We start from the raw sequence: 7250 nt of genomic DNA, 5'->3' as shown, positions 1-7250 counted from the left end.
GTGTAACAAAATAGGCGACAAAACTCAGGCCAACAAAAAGCCACAAGATCATCAATTGCAGTTTCCTATTGGACTGCCATTTAACTTCCCTTTAAAAATCTGGAAGTAATACCAGTAACTTCACTGGTAAGTTTGTATTACAGGGGAACCAGGACATTGTTGTGTCATTACCTAACTTCTCAAGTTGACAGGTGAGATCTCATTGCACAGAAGTCTATCTTTCCAGGAGAGGAACGGTAGAGGAGGATTCTGCACTCTGGTACCGTGGCCTCTCCTACACTCTGGGTTAAGTATTCCTACTGTCATTAGTTCACTGTTGTCCTAGGACTCTACCAGAGGAGCCCATATAACCCATGAAACCCATGAAAACTATTACTTTCGTTCGGTCACTTTCATTCTTGAGTGGTTTCCAATGTAATTGTTTTATTAACAATTAAATTATATGAAATGGGGGATAATAGGTTTGCTTTAACTCCAATATACCTTTCTAAGGAACTCTAGGTATTTAGTAATTGGTTTAGGAAAAGAGAGGTCATAAATAATTAAACATATAAATTGTAATTTGTGGAAAAAGCAAAAAACGACCAGCAAATTGGTCTGAACGATGGAAACTTTTCTGACTAGCAGACATTAAAAGCTATATTTTACACTAATTGGGAAGCAATATCTACTAGAGTAATGCTTTATTGTGATGCATTTTACATTAGTTCCTAAAAACCCATCTGTTTTTCATGTTTTAGTAGGCTATTACCAGCACATTTTTAAATATGCTTTCTGCATAACTTTGACACACCACAATGAACTTAACAGCCAATTTAAAATGGTATTGTGTTTATAATTTAACATATAACAGATGCTTATTAAAACCGATGCTGGAAAGACCTATTAGTCGCATTATTTTTCTACACTGATGACACTTCAATGCATTGGTTACATGCACCGATAATAAGATTGTAGTGGTTGGAGCAATGGTCTATTTTGCTCTTCTAAATATTAGACCCCCATTGGATAAGGAAGTAAAATTATGTTTATTGCTACCATCAGTACTTTGATGGGATAAAGAGCACATAGTAGTAGCCTCCATCTCCAAACTGATTTATTTACATAATGAGAATACTGTAAAGATAAGGGAGATATGCCAGCAGGGTGATGCTTTCCGAGGCAACTAGTTTCGACGCTAAATCGTAACTGCAGGAAGAACAGTCATGCCACAAAAACTAGTAATGTGCGTTCAGGGCCATACAGTAGCTTCTCTTCTGCCCAGCTCTTTGCTGTGTCTCCTGTTCATTCGGTCACTTTGCACAGCCTGTACTTGTAATTAGCATAGTTTAAGATTGAAACAGCTACACTGGTTTTCATTCTATTTTCCTTTAAGTAATTTATGACTTTCTTCAATGATGCTTTGCAATTATATTGCCTGCATGGAGGGAAACACATTAAAGCAGTAGAAATATATTTTTTCAAAGTTTTAAAAAAAGAAAAGAGAAAGGTCTCTTCTCTGGTATAATATAGAATCTACATGCAAGAAAAAATAAAAAAACCTTCAGATACTCTTAAGAACTATTACTGCGGGAAAGTCTACTTTTCTTGAGCGCCTGAGGTGTCGCGGCACGAGTTCCACGAACCATCCGGCGCATCGTGGTCATGTGACCACACGGGCCATTTTGCAGAAAGCGGAAAAGTCTTTCTCCGTTTCACCAATGGGCACATAGTCTCCTATGCTCCATGGAAACACACGACGCCATCTAAGCAGCAGCAGCAGCAGCAGCAAAAAAAAACAAAAACAGATGGGCATAATATAGTCGCTACATCCTGGGGCACCCAAAATGTTAAGAGTTGCAAGATACCAATGCAGCAGTGAATGCAATCTACCTTTTGAAGACTAGCACTAATGCCATGAGGTACCCTGTATGTCATAAGGGCCTGGTGTATAAAGGTATCCTAGGGGATTAAGTTAATTTTCTGTTTTGCTCTTAAGTAAAGAGTTCTTGTAAATAAAAAAAATAAGGTGCTGCGAAAAAGCCTTCAAGACCTCAAATGAGCTGTGAACGTATAAATGTTTTTAGGCACAAGTGAAGCCAAACATTGTTCTCCTTATGGGCGAAGCAAGGCAGAAAAAACATATCATATTAGACAGTGCAGCATATTTCCTCTGAGAGGGAAAATGATTTTCCTATCTGAATGTGAACTGCATTTCTGTTCTTGTAAGACATAAGAAATTCGCAGCTTGACCACATCCTTGTGGAAGAGGTAATTCTGGCAAATTTGATAAATTGAGCCACTGGTGTGTACAGTTACAACTGGAATCTAGTTTTGTGCTGAAAGTACTGGAAACTGGCAGAATTTGATCAGTAGTTTATTGAACAGCTAGATTTTATTTTTTTTGGCTGCTGTTGAATAGCCCAGGAAGTTGCGATCGCTCCGGTACTGAGCCTTAAAAGAAATTGGCAGCGTGTTCCCTAATGCTTTATAAGCCTATATAATGAGGTTTCTTATCCATCTGGCTATGGCTGTCTTGGCTCCTGGGTTTACCTTTTGTTGCCCTGAAAAGCGGAAAAATAAACTTCTGGATCTTCTAAAGGGTTTGGTTCTGGAGATATGGACCTTTAGCACTCACACTCTGTGTTCAGACATTCTTCCTAGTGTTTTTTTTTTTTTGGCGGAATTTTGGACAGATGAAAAGCACCATTTCTTGGTTATTGTGAAATGTCTCTCTACGTTCCAACCAACAACATTAGATTGTAAGCTCTTCGGAGCAGGGACTCTTTTTCCTAAATGTTACTTTTATTTCTGAAGCACTTCTACCCTTTGTGTTATTTATATCATTTGTTATTTATATGATTGTCACGTATTACTGCTGTAAAGTGGTATGCACATTAATGACGCTATTTAAATAAAGACATACATACTATACATACAAAAAAAGAAAAATCATCTGCGTCATTCCCTGACGAAGTAATTGATTTACGAAACGCGTTGGAATAGGACGCGTTCCAGTTTGTACCTCTTGAGTCTTAGTACCTGCTTTGACTCTAACCATTTATGCTAACCTATGGACATTGCCTATCTCCATTGATCTAACCCGTGTGTTACGGGACGCTTGGAGTGACGTCATCAGTGCGCGCTAGTGCACATCAGTCAGTCCGTCGTGGAGTGACGTCATCAGTGCGCATCAGCCGGTCCGTCGTGGAGCATTAATGTGTGGCAGGCTACACTACCTGCCGCCGGTACCACCGCTTCCTACGCCAGACGGGAGATACTGAGTGACAGCATCAGCGTGTACCTAGCAATTGAGCTATACAACACCAGTATCCAGCGGGCCACGTGGAAGAAGTTCTACAGTTCCCCATCTGATGAGGTGATGACGATCTGGAGGGAGAAATAACCCAAGAACACCTGGGGAGAGATAAGAATTCATCCCTTCCCTAGCCCAGCAGAATCCTGAGTGGTTCCATACTGCGAGCAGCTGTGGTAACATGTCCCTAACATGTCATGCCTGTTAATTATATTTTAATGTACGTGCAATACTCACCTGCTGAATGAACTCAATATAATTTATATATACTACATTATGAGGTTTTGCGCTGTTCTTTCTAATTGTTTTTTTGTACATACATACAAATTATTTAAATTACTTTTCAGTGAAAAAGTGGTAGTGTTCTAAAGACCACTTTATCCTCGTGGAAAATGCAAAAAAAAAAAAAGGATTTCAATGTTAACTATCTGATTAGTGTTGAATGGAGATGGTCAAAATGGTGTATCTGTAGTGCCTGGAGCACTAAATCCCACGGGGATCCTCGGTCTTCCTTTTCCAGTTGTCTTTAAGAATTGCTGAAAATACTTTTGGTTTGCAATTTTTATCCTGAAAGAAGACGCTGAGTGCTGTCACTTGGGTTTTGAGATGAGTGACTGAGATCCTTACTGAAACCTTCCTGAAGAAAATCTAAGATGTTCAAGATAATTCTGGGCTCGCGTTATTTTTGATGCACAAGGATCTGCAAATTGACCAAATTCTATGATGGATTTTGGATGTTGGGGGCTTTGTAGCCTTGATCAGTGTGTCTGACTCTTGCACAGAAAAACCCTTGTCTTTTGGACCACACTTTGTCTCCAAGCGATAAGGTGCAATATTTGTAAGTTTTGATGGTTGATTGGGCTCTGCGTGAGGGAGCCTGTGAAGGTTGAAAGCTACCAAGGAAAGTCAACTGACTTTTCTTTTAGCTCTGTGAACCACGATCTTCTTGGCCTCTCTGGGGTTGGCATTTGCCTCTGCTTTGCAGAAAATCAATGTCCTCTGAATCAGAGGAATTGGTGGGAAGACGTAGGCCACTTTCTGGCAACACCATCTGCTGTATTGGAGAAGGGATGAAATTTGGTGTTGCAACCTGTTGCCATGAGGTCTATTATTGGTTGACCCCATCTGCCAACGATGTGTTCGAAATTTTCTTGATTTAGAGACCACTCTCCTAGGTTTATAATATTAGTCGGCTTGGAAATTCTGCTGACCTGCTATATGAATCATTGTGATGGCTGAAATATTTAGCTCTGCCTATCTGAAAATTTGTAGCATGAACATTCCTTGTGCCACATGGATAGTTTATGTTGGAAAACCGCATTGATCTTGTCGGAGTGTATTTTGATCGGGTAACCCTGCAAACTATTAAAAACTGTCAAAAGCACTTTGAAGATTGCTCTTCTCTCCAGTATATTGCTTGAAAGTACTGCTTCTGTTGACCAAATTCCTTGGACATTGTTTCTTGGCATTCTTCTCCCCACCCGGAAGAGCAGGCATCCGCTTGGAAAAACCAGTCTACCGGACCCAACAACTGACTCTTTACTAAATTGCCTTCCGATCTCCACATTGCCAGTTCCTGTTGAATTTCTAGCAGAAGCGGTGTTCTTTGGAATAGATCTTGATGGTTGTTGTTCTATCTGGACAGAAGGTTAGCTTGAAACTAACTTAGGTGGAATAGAGCCCAGGGTACTGTTTCTGTGTCTGCCACCATCTTTCCAAGAGCGACATATACTGCTGCGCCATAGGATGTTGTAGGCATGTTATTTTCTTGCATGGATGTTGTCACGTACAGCACACTTGTGAGCACGTGACCTGCATACAGGACAAGGGTTAATACACAGCTCACAAGCTTGCCCACTTTTCACCTTTGCAAATTTCCCTCAAATTGAGGGTATCTCCCCTCAGTCCGTTCTCATAAACCATCTGTCACGAACAGCGCACAAGTAAGCATGTGACTAAGATATGCAACCAGGTTTAATACACACAGCTACTCTAGCCAACTCACCTTTCTCTTCCGCAAAGGGACTTTAAATGAGTTAATATTAACCCCTTACTCAATTGCAATCATGTCTATCCACTGACACCACCCAAGAAATATGAAAAATATGTAAATTAATATATCTGCTAGGGACTCAGGTACCTGTTTATTATAAAAAAAAATCCATGCACTTAATGCACACATCTGTTGTAGCAAAATGTGCCAAAATATGTAAATACTCCCTCCAGTGTGCAACAGTTCATTCAGAGCCCCAAAGCATTACTTACTAAAGAATGTTTTACTATATATATATATATATAAAAATACAGTGCTTCAGATTACAGAAAAAGATAATTACAAGAACATACAATTACAGTAAATGTAAAACAGTTGAATAAAATAGGTTAAAACAGAAATCCCTTTACAATAATTTACCATTTGCAATAGGTTTTCCCGAGAGAGTTCACTGGCATAGAAATATGAGAATTCACGTGTATGGTCCAAAACAGACCTCTGTTGCATTCTGTATATATATATATATGTGTGTGTGTGTGTGTGTGTGTGTGTGTGTGTGTGTGTGTGTGTGTGTGTGTGTGTGTGTGTGTGTGTGTGTGTGTGTGTGTGTGTGTGTGTGCATATATATGTGCGTGTATATGCGTATGTATATATATGTATATATATATATGTGTATGTATATATATATATATGTGTGTATGTATATATGTATATTTATATATGTGTGTATATATGTATATTTATATATGTAGGAGAGAGAAAAGCCCCAAACAAAAGCACTCTAGTATACCAATTCCAGTACAAATCACAAAATCTTTATTACATAGCTGTCACAGAATAAAATTAAAAGAAAGCAAAGAGTGATTAAAACAAGGCATGGATCCCCTGTACGCAATACTTGACAAATATCCTCCAACGGTAAGGTCTACAAGGAAACAACCGTATCAAATCAAACAGATAATGCACTAAGATGTAGCTCGCATGGTGAGCAAATGAGGTTTATATAACGGGCTAAGATGAAACTAGAAGTGGCTATGGCCGAGTGGTCAAATCACATTATATGATTGCATACTGATCCCCACACAATCTCTGGGATAGTTAAAAATAACACAGTGCGTCAATACATGATAAGACCAAAGTATTACACAGCCTAAAGAAGCACACTTAAGACACCTAAAGCTCTAATCATATATAACCTAACATCAAACACATTGCAAAATCATGGAGGGAGCAAGGAGCATGGCTCAGAACATAATTACGTGTCCTTGGCAAGTGACATACCAGGGGATCCTGCCTACAGCACCCACTCCTACGCGTTTCGGCCGGAAGCCTACTGGGACTGGACTCTGATTACTTGGCCCAGGGTGATAGTCTCGTCAACAAATTTGTGGCAAAGGGTACAATAAAAATATTGTTCAAGAGACATTTAGACAAGTAGGTCTAATAGAGAGACAAAAACTCTTAGAGAAGTCTAAATATAAAACTACAACTAGTAAATATAGTCGAACAATGACAAATAACTCTAGCTCACCCTTATTCATTACACAATACAATAATGCCTTTTCTAAAATAAAATCTATATTAAATTCACATTGGAACATCTTGCTGAATGATCCGATCATTGGTAGAAAATTGCCCTCTAGAATACCAGTTGTATTCCAAAAAGCAAGGAATATAAAATCATTACTAGCACCTAGTAGATTAAAATCTTCAAATTTGAAACTTACAAATAATATGGAACAAATTGATGGCAATATTCTTTGTAAACGTACGAGATGTTTAACTTGTAAACATCTAATACCTTCTCATCTTATTCAAACGGGTCTACACATTCAGTAAAAGGACATATTGACTGTTTATCCACTTTTGTGGTTTATGCTATCATATGTCCATGTGGTGTTCAATACATTGGGAGGACTGCACACTCCTTGAGTACGCGGTTCCTAGAACACCGTAGAAACA

General features: G+C 38.9%; 1 protein-coding gene across 12 annotated transcripts in view; it reads left to right on the top strand.

Moving 5' to 3' along the window:
- Positions 1-7250, top strand: part of CASK (calcium/calmodulin dependent serine protein kinase) — a 569868-nt gene that overhangs the window by 38419 nt on the left and 524199 nt on the right. The window lies entirely within an intron of this gene.

Source organism: Ascaphus truei, chromosome 3, assembly GCF_040206685.1.
Source record: "Ascaphus truei isolate aAscTru1 chromosome 3, aAscTru1.hap1, whole genome shotgun sequence".
In the NCBI taxonomy this organism is placed as follows: Eukaryota; Metazoa; Chordata; class Amphibia; order Anura; family Ascaphidae; genus Ascaphus; species Ascaphus truei.
This window is presented reverse-complemented; position numbering and strand designations above follow the sequence as displayed.